Raw genomic sequence first — 14,027 nt, forward strand, 5'->3', positions numbered from 1 at the left:
AGGACACCAGGATGATTTATAGGTTCTAAGTCTTAGGGACAGGGAAAGATAATGTACAATATAGATAGAGAAGGCTATGTGTGGGAAGGAAATTTTGGAGGGGAAATAATGATTTTTGTTTTGGACATACTGGGTATAAAATATTTCCAGGACATCCATTATCTTTAAAATGAAGGGCTTGAGCAAGTTAAACTCTGAGTCCATATTTAGCTTGAAAATTATATAACTTAAACTCACTTTAAAGATAGATAAACAAATGCCCAAGAACTTACAAAGCCAGCAGAGGTGATTCTCAAACCCAGTTCTTCTGTATACAAAACCCAGAACTTTTTTCCACCCCACCAAACTGGCTTTTGCATAGATGCAATCTTTGCCTGGAAGGTCACCATAGTGGAGGACAGAGCAATACTACATTATTGTATTTTACATAAAATTTTACATAAAATGTCTCTTGTATATAATAGCTAAGTCCCACTATGGGCTAAAAATTAATCCCATGAAATGGCCACATGCATTTAAATGAACATTATTTGAAATTATAATTATGTCAACTACAGCAAGTGAGACCTTGGAAACAGGTGTCTTCCTGATAGAATGGAAGCTTTGTGAGGGTGGGAACTTTTCATTTTTATCTTGATTTTTCCTGTGGCTAGCAATATACATATATATATATATGTATACCTATATCTATACATATATATACACATATATATTTTACATATATATATGTATACCTATACCTATACACACATATATATACATATATATTTTACATATATATATGTATACATATATATGTATGTATATATATATATATATATATATATATATAACTTGAGTCAGAAATGGAAAGTCAGAAGGAACTTTAGAGCCCTATAATAAATGCCAACTTATTTTTAAAAGAGGAAATTGAAGGTCATTACAGAAAAAGAGATACATAATAAAAATAAGAATAAAAATAAAAAAGAATAAAAATAAAAATAAGAGGTAGGATGGAACCCAAATTTTCTGATTACCAAAATCAGTGTTCTTTCTGCACTGCCTATTGTGTCCACAAGTGCTAGTATACTGGAAGGATTTTTAAAATGATGACACATTAGAAATGGATGTAGAATTAGGGGCAAAAATTTAAGTCGTGATTCTACTACTTCCTGCCTATTTACCCTGAGCAAGTAGGTCATTTAATGCATCTAGGGTTCAGTTCATCATCAAGAACATGGGAGGGGCGGTACTAGGCAGATTCCATTTTATATTTTGGCAGCCAATTAGTCCAATTCACACTGAAACATCGTCTCCACCTATGACACACCTGACAGGCAATCAGCAAGGCTCTGATGAAAACTCTCCAATGAGGGGGAGCCCACTTCTTTCTGACAATCCACATTGACTGTCCTGTTGTTAATAGCAGCTTAGTATGCTTAATTGTGTGTGTGTGTGTGTGTGTGTGTGTGTGTGTGTGTGTGTGTGTGTATGAGTCTGTATATAAAGGGTCTTTTGGCTTCAATTCTTGGTATTCCCAAGGAAATCAGAATTATTTAGTTCTGATCTTAAAAAAAACACCATTTACCTCCTGGATCATATAGTGTACTCCTCTAGCCATTAATACCTGTTCAGGGATTAAACAGAGTCATAGGTTTAGAGCCAGGAGGGACGGGGAAGACTATTTGATCCAACTACCTCTTAAAGAAACCGAGGCACAGAGGGGAGGGGACTTAGCCATGATAATACAAGTAGTAAGGAATGTAACTACACTTAAATCCCTCCAAGTTCAGCATCCTTCCAATGTGGCCACAACAGCCACATTGTTGTCTTGGAAATTCCAAGCTAGGAACTGATTTAAGATCGAGCCTGATCTTTCAAACATATGGTCAAGTTAATGGGAACAGGCCCCGTAACCAAGGCTGACATCAGACCATCCTGGCGCAAACTCAGCAGGTCCTATTGTCTTTCTGAGGATTTCCCTGCCAGGGCTCAGAGTTGGCCAAAGACGTGGCCCTTGTCTACTTCACAAGATGCTGACGGGTTTTGAACTTTTAAAATTTCAACTCCCTTTGGGAGGTGCTGAGTCCTCTGAAGCGATCCCGCCTGCCCTGACTCAGAGCCTTCAGAGCTGTTCCTTGGCCACACTAATTACATATGTAAACACCCTTTAAATACTTTTCAGTCCCTGGGGAATTCTGCACAGCAAATCCTTGCTTTTCATTAAAGTCTCTGGCTAAGCTCCATCAGTCCTGGCTGTGATGGTTTGTTGTGCATTGGGATTCAGAAGCTTCTTTCATTTACGGCTTTAAACTCAGCTTAATCCAAATATTTACCTCCTCCATCATCTGGGTCAAGCCTTTCCTCACATGGACCCTGGCATAATGTGGAGCCATGTTCCAACCAGAAGGCTTGGCTCTATTTCTCCAGATGTTCCTCAGTGCAGCAGTGCTGAGCTAGGATAGAGAAGGAAGGAAGGAAGGAAGGAAGGAAGGAAGGAAGGAAGGAAGGAAGGAAGGAAGGAAGGAAGGAAGGAAGGAAGGAAGGAAGGAAGGAAGGAAGGAAGGAAGGAAGGAAGGAAGGAAGGAAGGAAGGAAGGAAGGAAGGAAGGAAGGAAAGGAAAGGGAAGGGAAGGGAAGGAAAGGAGGGAGGGAGGGAGGGAGAGGGAAGGAAGGAGAGAAATAATGAAAGGGGGAGAGAGAGAAAGAAAGAAGAAACAAAGAAATAAATGAAAAACAAAGAAATTAGAAAGAAGAAAGAAAGAAATTAGAAAGAAAGAAAGAAAGAAAGAAAGAAAGAAAGAAAGAAAGAAAGAAAGAAAGAAAGAAAGAAAGAAAGAAAGAAAGAAAGAAAGAAAGAAAGAAGAGGAGAGGAGAGGAGAGGAGAAGAAAGGAAGGAGAAAAGAAGAAAAAGATAAAGGAAAGAAAGAAAAAGATAAAGGATGAAAGGAAAAGGAAGAGAAAAGAAGGGAAGGATAAAGGAAGGGAAGGGAAAAAAAAAAAAAAAAAAAAAAAAAAAAAAGCAAAAGATGTCATCAAAGTCCATACAACATTTATTAGCTTGAGTACCATGAAAATCATTCTAATCAGTTGGTTTCCTCTCATTAAAAGTTAATTAGTTTGACATAAGCTTCCTGCATAGGTAAGTGCTGAGTACTTAGCAATCTTAAGGAAAGAGACGAGTCACCCTGGGAGCCTTGGAAGGCCAGGAAACAAAAGAGAACTGTCATTGCTTCTGCAGGTGACATGCTTGTTTGAAGACCTGTAGGATCTTCCCCAAGAAGACCCAGATGATCTGGGAGAAACAAACAAACACAAACTTAAATTTTCATTATAATGAGCCCTCAGAAATCATCTTTGCTCAGTTTGGGAAACAGGCTTAATTGGGTCACCTGCTGATACAAAGACAGTGATCCCATTTAGAGACATTGGCTGAACACTGGTTAAAACCCACAAAACCAAACTAGTAACGAGTGTCTAACACATGAAAATGGCATGTTGCCCAGATCGCTCATTTAGTCAGGTTTACAAATCACCTTGAAGGAGAAAATGACTAAATTAAAGAAAATACAGTAAGGAGTCTGGCTGACTTGAGTATTGACTCATGTGGCTTTAAAAAAAACCCAAGAAAATGACAAAAAGTATAGGAGTCCTGACATGGTAAAGCTAGAAGGATTTTAATCACCATAGGGTATAATCTCTTCACTTACAGATGAGGAAACTGAGGCTCCAAGAGGTAGAATTCTTTACCCGGTATGACAGTCAAAAGTCTAGCCAGAAATAGAATCCTGCCATCTGATGTCTTTCCATGAACCACCACAAAGTATCAGGGTATGAATTACTCCATTTGCCGCAGCCCAGTTCAGTTCTAAGACCTATTGGGAACTTCTTTTATGATCTTTGATCCCTCTCACTCTTACAAAGAAGCGGACGACACGAAGACCATGTTTCATGATATTAAGATGAGCTGACCACATCCCTTCCAGATTGGATTGGGTCCTTCTTTTACCTATCAACTGTACCTGAATTATCTACAAACAATAAGGAAGCAGCGCTGAATGGGGGGAGTGGGGAACGGGAACAAGAACTGTCACTTCAATATTCTACTGAGTGTACGGCATAACCAATATTTACCAACTTTAGAATTCCTTTCCCAAAATCTTTCCCAAATTCTATGTTGTTTAACGCTCAGCTCAGTCTGCCCTCACGTATTCATCAACTTTCCCTTCCAGCTTTTGTCCAAGATATTTCATACATGTAGGAAGACTGGATCTCACAACAGAGCAAGCCTTATAGGGACAGGGATTTTGTATACCTAATACCTAACCCGTAGTAAGTGGTTAGCCATGATTGTTGATTTATAGCTTTTTAATACCTTTACCCTACTGAAGTTTTAATTCCTAAAGGGCAAAGACTACCTTCCTCCATCTTATTCATTTTTTTAAATTCTATGCTGTGCTTTGCAGATAGTCTAATACTTGGAGAATATATATGGCATAGTCTTTGAAGACTGAAGGCCTCTCCATCTCTCAATGAGGTATTGGAATGGATATCCAGTGGAGGATCTTAAAGATGGCTCTAAAACAGCTCTTAAGCTAAAGTCTGTGAAATTATTTTTTAAAGAATATTTATATATATTGGATTACTTGCCATCTAGGGGAGAGGGTGAGGGGAAGAGGAGGAAATTGGAACACAAGATTTTGCAAGGGTCAGTGTTGAAAACTTATCCTTGCATATGTTTTGAAAATAAAAAAGCTTCAATAAAAAAGTATATGTTAATGTAATTTTGTTGTAATTGGTTTGTTTTGTAATCCTATGCACTTTATTTAAAAACAAGATTCTGAGAAGGGATTTGTAGAACAGATTCATCACCAGAGGGGTCTATGACACACAGAAAGAGCTCAAGTCTTGATTTACAATATAATGTAATAAAATAAATGTTTATTGAGCAATTAAAGAATTTCTGATATGTTTTTAAATCACTGTCAATGAAATTTATTGTAATTGTCTGGACAAAATGGAAGACCTGCTCTTATTGTTTATAAACAATAGAATAATTAGCCACGATTCATCATATTGGCAATATGCTTTTGTACATAAAGCACTTGATGGGAGACCAGATGAATAAAAACAGCCCTGACTTTTTCAAAGGCTTGTAGATATCATCATCCTACCTAGAGCTCAGATTTTCATTTTGATTCCTCAAAGTATTGAAGTGGCTTTCTTGCATTGTCATATGTTGGCACCTGATCTGACTATCACTATGACAACTGGTACTATTTACATATTTAATCACCAGTGTCTTTTGGGGGAGTCAAGCACAGTAATTGCTAGCATGACAAGATCCAGTGAGACTTGCAGAATTTGTCACCTCAAAACTAGTTTATTGCTAATAACTGATGATAATTATATTTAGAAATAGGATGCCGTACTGGACAGCATGGAGGAAATGATACGGTGGACTTATACCCTGTAGTATATTTCCTTGTTAGTGGGAATAAGGTATAATCTGTAGCTAATTAACAATCTGGACAGCTGTACCATCCAAAACAGGGAAAAGGCTGAAGTCTTAATATATGCACGAATCACGTTTTGTGGAGAACATGTGCATGACATAAACATTGTCCTGTAATAGAAACAGGAATCAAGAATTGGGATGGATGGTGAAGGAGCACCACAGATAATGTCTACAAACCACATTGGAAATGAAGCTGTTCTGCCTCTGGGTCTATTTGGAAACTTGGTGTGAAAGATCCATGGATCGCTATGGAGCTAGCCTAGTATCGTGGCCAGAGGGCTGGCTTTGGGTTCAAGAAGACCTGTTTTGCTTTTAACATACACTACTTGATGGCCATGGGCAAATCTGGAAGGTTATAAGAGACGCCAATCCATATTGACGGGGAGAGTTTTCCTACTAGGATGCTGAACACATAAATGGATTAAATAACACTTATGGAAAATATTAATAGTGAATATTTGCTAATAATTTTAAAACTATAATTATTATTTCCTTGTTATAAGGAACTTTTGATATGAAAACTTCCTCTTTTAAAAAAAATTATTTTTTAAATAATAATAGTTTTTATTTACCAGATATTTGCATGGGTAATTTTACAACATTGACAATGGCCAAAACTTTTGTTCCAATTTTTCACCGATGGCAGGTCGACCAATACATGTTAAATATGTTAGAGTATAAATTAAATACAATATATGTATACATGACCAAACAGTTGGAAAACTTCCTCTTTCAATAATTGTTCCTAATTTGGGGCTTCCAATGAAATAGCAACAACCACAATAAAATAATAATTAAGTGCTATCTATGCACTATTTGAATTTCTACAAAGTGCTTCAAATAATATCTGGGATCTCTTCCAGCACAGTTTTCTTTCTGAAATAGAGGCTTTAGGTAGAATGACAGAGACACAGAGAGATGAAAAGACAGAGACAGAAAGTGAGTGAGGGAGATTCTTTAACAAGTTTTCCAAAGGACTGAGGACATACAAAGGCATGAGCTAAATCCCCCATGAGGAAAATGGAAGTGAGAACATATTTAAGCATGGTTGTGTTTGTTATGTTCATCATCATAATAACAATAATTTTTGCACATCAATTTCATCATTCAGTGCCTTTAATCGCATTGCTGAGAAGGAAAATGGCCACATCAGAAGCAGCTGTTTCTCCATCCACATCTGTCCTTTATTGAATTTCCTTTTCTTAATGAATCATGAGGGTTGAGTTAAATGTTAAATAGCTGTTAAATAGCCTTGTTTATGTAAGAAGCACGCATGTTTATTTTTTCTTCAATTAAACTGACCTTTGTACTAGAGCCAGTGCTTGTCAATATAAACAATATTCTCACTTAAATTAGAAGTCCAGTCAAAGGACTTAGTGAGGGGATGCTCAGGATTTGGAAATAGGTACAATCTCCCATTTTAAGATGCTTATGGTCCCATTCCCATCAGAAATTTCTTCCTCAAGACAAATAATCAATTTGTTCAAGTAATCTTCACGTGACATGATTTTGATCCCTTTGGGTAACATCGTCGCCCTTCTCTAGACAACTTTCTCCCTTAGCAACATCGTTCTTAAAATATGGCACTCAAAACCGAACACAATAACAGAGAAGAACACAGACTAACTACTTTTATATGAAGAGAAGAAATGTATAAAAAATTTCGATATTGGAGTATCTGTTAAAGGTAAAAAAAATGAAATAGATGGTAAGAGTCTTAGAAGTTCAACCAATCAATATTTATTAACCATCTATCATGTGTCAGGCACTGTGCTAGGCCCTGGAAATTCATAGGGGAAAAAGAACAAAAGGTTCAGAATTTCAAGAGAAACAATGAAGAAATAAAGCAAGAAGGAAATGGGAATAGCAAATTATATTACAAAGCAAGAATTATCTGGTTAAAAAAAGGAGATCAGTGGAACTGATTAAATCATGAAAACTCAGAAATGATCAATGTCAACAATCCACGTAAAAATTATTTGGGGGAAAAATTCTCTGTTTGACAAGATCCATTTGGAAAATTAGAAAATAATTGGGCAGGAATTAGGTTTACATCACTATCTCAGACTATATATCATAATAAGCTCAATATAGACAATCAGAATATGAAAGCTTATACCATTTTTTAAAAATAGAAAGGTATGAGATTAAGTATTTTTCACAGTTATAGTTGAGATCAGTACTCTAACACTAACTAAATATAATAAATAAATAAATAAATAAAAATGATTTTAAAAAGATAAAATCATATTATGATATGAAGTTGAAAAACTTTTACACAAACAATTAATATAATTAGGATAAAAAAAGTAAGCAATGAAGTAGGGGAAATTTTGCATTAAATACCCCAGATAAGGGTCTAAAATGCAAGATACAAAGGAGACTAATACAAAACCCAAATACTATTGCCTAATGGATAAATGAATTCTCAAAAATGAAAACAATTAGTCATAAAAGAACTGCAAGCTACCCATACTCATCTGAAAGATTCCTCTAAATTACTAAAAATAAGGGAATTTCAAAACAAAACAGCCTTTATATTTTCCTTCACACTGAGAAAATTGACAAAGACTAAAAAAGCATGGGAATAAACGATGTTAGAAGGACCACAAAAAGACTAACACTGATATACTATTGGTGGTATGACTTGTCACCCAGTTTGAAAGCAATTAGGAATTATGACAAAAAGTTACTAATACATCTATACTTTTTGGCTCACAAAGCTAAATCTATTTTGAATAGTAGATTTTGTATAGCGTTTCAAAGCCAGAAATGTCCCATATTTACCAAAATATTCATAGTAGCACATGTTATAAGAGCAAAGTAGATGCCATCTGAATAAAGCAAGGCTAAACAAATTGTGATATGTGAATGGGATGGAATTTTACTCGATCATAAAATGATAAATATAATAAATTTGAAGATATATTGGAATACTTAAACCTATTGATCAAGAAGAGCAATACAACGATATACAATATATATAAGAATAGAAGAAAAAAACCTGAACAATGCATGATTAAAATAAGCTTTGGCCCCAAGAAGGAGATGGGAAATTATACCTTTTTCTCTTCTTTGTAGAGGTAGGGGGAGCACATGGCTATAGAACATTATCCACTCAGTTGGATTAGTTTTAATGAACTTCTTTCTTCTTCTCCTCCTCCTCCTCTTCCTCCTCCTCCTCCTCCTCCTCCTCTTCCTCCTCCTCCTCCTCCTCCTCATCCTTCTTCTTCTTCTTCTTCTTCTTTTTTTTTTTTGCTATACATGATGGCTTGCAGGACTTAGGAAAGAGCAGAAGCATACCTAGAAATGAAGATGATTTTTTTAAAGGTATGAATATATTTTTAAAATAAAAAATAAATCTAGTTTAGCATCATGCACATTATGTCATACTGGATTACACATACTTCCACTTCTTGTTTTAATCAGGGTTGCTTAGATTATAGACCTGGGAAATGAGGCTGCTACCTTGACATCCTCCTCCTTCTCCTCCTTCAGTCCCATAGCCAGTCAGTTGCCACATCTTGTGAATTCCACCTCCACAATGGCTCCCACATAATTTCCTATCTGCATACCAGGCAGACCAGCTGCAGTCCTGCCATCTTTTTCTTTTCCCTATTAGTACCTTAGCCCCTGCCTTTCCTGCTTCCATCGCTGTCAGATGTCATTATCTTTACTTGCCTGAATTTGCATCCTCAGAGCTTAGCACAGTGCCTAGCTCCTAGCACATGCTTATCACACCCATCTTCCCACTCTCACCGGGATCATCCTAATTCAGGTCTTCCTCATTTTTCACCCAGAATCCTAGCACCAGACTTCAAATTGAACACTCAGTTTCCAATTTTTCCCTTTTTCCAAACTGCCTTCTATAAAACAATCAAAAGAATCTTACTGAAGCCCAGTTTTGACTGTACCCCAGCTTAGGAAACCTGCAATTGATTCTAGGACCAAACTATTTCAGTGTACTTGATTTCCTTTGGAATCCATTTATTTTATGCATTTTAGGGAATTGTTGTGAGAAGTGATCTGTTGGCTTTACCAGATGGCCGAAGACGAAGAATTTTCTCCCTCCTTATTTTCATCTCCCAGCTTTTATGGCTTTTTTTCAGATCTCAGCCCAACCTCTATGAATAGTGATTTTCCTCATTGCTAGCACCTTCATTCTGTTGACTATCACCCATTAGCCTGTGTGTGTAGCTTGTCTGTACAGAAGAATTTGCATGTAGCCTTCTCCATCAACAGAGACTTTTACTGGAAGCCTTCTTCAGCCCTTCTTAATTCCACTGCCTTCCATGTTATTGTTTACTTGCTTGGTATATGTTTGTTTACCTACTCCATATCTTTTGCTTTTTTTGTGTCTTCAGCACTTAGCACAGCACTTGGCACATAGTAGGTCATTTAAAAAAGTTATTGACTGAAGAATCCTAAGATAAAAGCCACAACACTTTTCTTGGCATTTAAAGCCCTTCCAATCTGGCTATAACCAACCTTTCCAAGTTACTACCTCGTAATTGCCTACTGACTATTCCAAGTAAACTAGCCTAGTCCCTCTTCTCCCATCTCAATATTCCATCCCTTATTTCCATGGTTTTGCAGAGGCTATCCTGCAATTTGGACTCCACTCCCTTCTTACTTCTGGCTCTTAGACTAGGTAGTGTAGTGGACATGGTGTGGGACACAGAGTCAGGAAGGCCTGAATGCAAATCTAACCCAGACACTGACCATTCATGTGATAGTGGGCAAATCACTGGATCCATTGACTCATTTTTTCATCTTTAAGGTGGAATAATAAAAATAACTACCAAGATTATAATGAGGTTGATGATAGTTGTAAAGCATGTTGTAAACCTTAAAGTGCTGTAGAAATACTAATTATTACTGTTATTTTAATTATTATTATTGGAATCCTTAGCTTCCTCCATGGACGGGCATCAGTTACTTGCCTAAGAAATATTCTTTCCTGAGCTTGCCTAGTCATTAATGCTCTCTTTCTCTCCTTGGATGATCATGATACACGTATTTCTTTATGTTTATGTCTTCTCTATAGATTGAAAGTTCCTGTCATGGGACAAGTGCTTTTTTCAGCTTGTTTATTCAAATATATTCAATCTTTGGCACATGGCTCAATGTAGGCACTTAATAAATGCTTGTCAGGGTCTTATCTTGGAGGAGGGCTGAGTCATCAACATTAGACAGAGGGAAAAGCTTCCAGGATTGAACCCATTCTTTTTGTGTTCAGAGCTGATTCTGAACCACATTTTCACAGAGGAAAATGCTAAAAGGAAAAGATCATGGTTGAGGCTAGAACAGGACAAAGATAGGAATTTCAATCTTCTCAAATAGATTAAGATTCAAAATTTACTACTTTCTGCCACTTAAATGATTTCATTTTTTCTCTTTTCACAGGCCAGGGAGACTTAACAAAATGTCTTTCTCCAGTTATCCATAGAGCTTTGTGGTATAACCCTTCTAATTAAGCATAATTGGTCACCCCACCGGGCAGTGTCATGACATCCCACTCACAGAGTTCCATGAGAGCTGACCCAAATCTCCACCAATCCCCAACTATTTCCCTGGCCTACGGCTAGTACTTGAAATCTGTGCCCTTAGAGTCGCTCCTTCTGTTGCATTCCCTCCAGGAGATCATCGTTCAAATGGACAGGTAAGGCAATAACACACTGGAACCAATTGTGTAGATTAGTTTATTCCAAGGGTCAGCAACCTGTTAAGGAGAAGAACCATTTTTGTAATATTCTTAGAATATAACTTTTTGAAGGGACATTATATTATAGAGACAGTATGCTGTAGAATAGATTATATTTTATTGACCTGTGAAACAGATCAAATATAATATATTGCAGATATATTATATACGTACATAAATATTCAATTGATGCCAGGAGAGTTTCACTTCACTTTGTTACTGCTTTATTTAATTTATCCCAAGAACTAGAAGAAGGCTCCAGTTCATTGTGCAGATCCATAAATATATGGAAGATTTTCAGAAAGATATAATCAAGAATGCCCCAGGCTGAGAAAATAGAGAGATTGCTCTACACCAGTAGAGGGAGTGTCTAAGCACATATAATCACAAACCTATGGAAATATTAAAGAAAGCCATTCTCTATTGATCTGGCTATTTATTTGTTGATTCGGCCTAGACCTGTGGAAATTCCTTCCATCCACAAAAAAGGCCATTCTCCATATTAGAGAGTTGAGGAAGGTATTATCAACAGGTCAAGTGAATTTCTTGTGATCATAGAACTAAGAGGTAGGTGTCAAAGGCTGGTCTTGATTTTCTTAATTCCAAGATCAGTCCTTTGTCTACTCTGCCATGTTGCCTTTCATGTACTTAAATTATACAGGTAAATATATAATACCATAGAAACACCGGTAAAGATTTTTCGATGTCCTTGAATGTAGAAGTTTCTACATAGAATTATTATATTCGATCTCATGTTATTTATTAATTAATAATATTTAATGGTGAAATTAATGGTGAAAAAGCATGGCATGGTGCATAGAAAGCTTCAAACCTGGATTTGGGTCCTACCTCTAATGTATACAGATGGTGGGATACTGGGGCAATCATTTCACCTCTCCCTGTCCTGACATTGTAGACATTGTAGAGTAACTGTTCTTCTACATTGGTTCAAAGAGTTCCCCTATTAGGAGTGCCCTATTCCAGTGAAATCTAGTTAAAAGTCTAGTGAAAATCCTCAAATGTCAAGTGCCAATGTGATATAAATATAAATATGTCCCTTTCCTTAATTCAGTACTTCCTCTTTGTATTTTATTGAAGAGATGTTCAATGAATATATAAAGTAATCTTCATTTTTTTGAGCATGGCCCAAATCTTGCATCGATCCTTTCAGCTGATCTTCTTTCTTAATCTAATACCTTGGTCAAGTCACCTCTGTCTGCCTCAGTTTTTTCATCTCTAAAATGGAGATAATAATAGTACCTACCTCTCAGAGTTATTGTGAAGATCAAATGAGATAATATTTGTAAATCTCTCAGCACCTAATATGAGTTATATAAATGCTATTTATTATTGCTGTTGCTAATTATTATTATGATGCCAATAACAATATTGTTACTAGTAATAAGAATTATTATTATGCAAAGTACTTGCTCCCAAGAGCCAGCAGGCAGTTGCAGATGCATTTATTTATTTGGACTAAAATTGCTGCAGGTGTAGACTTCAAGGACCATTGAGAAACTCTTGGGCTCCGATGTAAATATAACATGAGATAACATATGTAAAACATTTTGTAAACTTTAAATTGCCATATAAACATCAGCTTTTCTTTTCTGAATCCCAGAGGATTTATGGGAAGACACAGAGAACAATCAGACAGGACAAGAAGAATGGAAATGTTGCTTTTGAAATGCCGCAGGGGATGACGACAATATCATCTGAAAGGAGGCTGTGAGGGTAGAAACCAGAGCAGGAGCTAGGAATCAGCAGAACTCTGTTCAGCCCTGGCTTTCCTGGGTGGTCTCAGAAAAATCATTTTCTCTTTCTTGTCTCAATTGTATTGGAAAATGTAGAGATTGGACTAGAACTCTGAGGTTGCTTCTAATTCTACAAGTAATAATAGTTAATGATGTTGTTTAATTATTTTAATTAACACATCATATATAATTATATTAATAAGATAATTATATCAATACAGATAGTGTATAATAATTAATGATAATAATCAATAATTAATTATTATAATTATGCTGTTTAATTATTCCTTTCTGCTCTTTGTGACTCCATTTGGGGTCTTCTTGGTAAGGATTCTGGAGTGGTTTTTCATTTTCTTCTCCAACTCATTTTTACAAATGGGGAAACTGAGGTAAACAGGATGAAGTGACTAGCCCAGAGTGACACAGCCAGTCAGTGTCCGAACTCAGGTCTTGTTGACTCTAGACCCAAGGCTCTGGGCACTATGGAACCTCCTAGCTGTTAACAGTCTGTGAGTCGGAGTTTATCAATCTGCCAAGGATCAGAGTTAGACTTTAATCACATGACCTTTGAATAATGAATATTTTTCCTTGGTAAGACCCTGATCCTCTTTAAGCTTTCAGTTTTTCATCTGTAAAATAAAGCATCTGGTCTGGGCGACCACTGTAGTGGTCTAAACTCTTAACTTATGGTGCTGTAAGTAGTCCCCGTGTGTCACTTCGTTCTTGATCATAGTTTGCAAATTGTGCTCCTGTGTTACTTCCTGAATGGAGAGATGGTTCAAGCATCACAGAGTCCTGAGTTCAAGTCCCATCTTTAATGCAAATTGATTTATGACAAACCATTTTATCCTGATTAAATTTTTGGGCTACACTCTAAAGGTGAATGGGTGCCAAGGTAGGAGTAGGTATCAATCTGCCTGGATTGAGATGGCTTTCTCCCACCATTTTGAAATCAGGGCCAATATTCTATAGATAGATAGATAGACAATAGAAAGATAGATTGATAGGTGATAGATAAATAGATAGCTAGACAGCTAGATGATAGATAATATATAGATGATTGATGGATGATA

This window comes from Sminthopsis crassicaudata, chromosome 3, assembly GCF_048593235.1.
Source record: "Sminthopsis crassicaudata isolate SCR6 chromosome 3, ASM4859323v1, whole genome shotgun sequence".
NCBI lineage: Eukaryota > Metazoa > Chordata > Mammalia > Dasyuromorphia > Dasyuridae > Sminthopsis > Sminthopsis crassicaudata.